Source organism: Hemitrygon akajei, chromosome 12 (genome assembly GCF_048418815.1).
Source record: "Hemitrygon akajei chromosome 12, sHemAka1.3, whole genome shotgun sequence".
Classification (NCBI taxonomy): domain Eukaryota; kingdom Metazoa; phylum Chordata; class Chondrichthyes; order Myliobatiformes; family Dasyatidae; genus Hemitrygon; species Hemitrygon akajei.
This window is the reverse complement of record NC_133135.1, coordinates 80,279,790-80,280,441: the sequence shown is the minus strand read 5'-3', so window position 1 is coordinate 80,280,441 and position 652 is coordinate 80,279,790. Positions and strand designations below refer to the sequence as shown.

Here is a 652-nt window from a genome sequence, read left to right as displayed (position 1 = left end):
GAGGGTGACCACAGCGATCGGGCTCTGACACTGAGCCTGGTTCCGTGGTGCAGAAGGGAGAGAAAAAGTGAAGGAATGCGGTAATCGTAGGGGATTCCATAGAGAGGGGAACAGGCAGGAGGTTCTAGAAACATAGAAAACCTACACCACAATACAGGCCCTTTGGCCCACAAAGCTGTGCCGAACGTGTCCTTACCTGAGAAATTACCTAGGGTTACCCGTAGCCCTCTATTTTTCTAAGCTCCATATACCTGTCCAGGAGTCTGTTAAAAGACCCTATCGTATACTTACCTGGCAGGGAACTGTCGGTGATCAAGACAGCCGAGGTTCCAGGATGAGGCTATCCCATTGCACTACGGGTGTGCTGACACCTGCGATGTCCCCAAATGCGGGATACTCGACTGCAAAATTTGTGGTAGTGGGGGACTGCATTCGCGCTCTCCCCTTAAAAAAAAAAGAGAAAAAAAAAGACCCTATCGTATCCGCCCCCACCACTGTCGCTGGCAGCCCATTTCACACACTCAACACTCTCTGCGTAAAAATCTTATCCCTGACATCTCCTCTGTACCTTCTTCCAAGCACCTTAAAACTGTGCCTTTTCATGCTAGCCATTTCAGCCCTGGGAAAAAGCCTCTGACTATCCATATGATCA

At 49.5% G+C, this 652-nt stretch overlaps 1 non-coding gene across 1 annotated transcript; it reads left to right on the top strand.

Moving 5' to 3' along the window:
- Positions 1-283: 283 nt before the first annotated feature.
- On the top strand, positions 284-447 carry LOC140737456 (U1 spliceosomal RNA). Its single transcript, XR_012101157.1, has one exon. It is a non-coding gene; the product is annotated as a U1 spliceosomal RNA (small nuclear RNA).
- Positions 448-652: the final 205 nt, after the last annotated feature.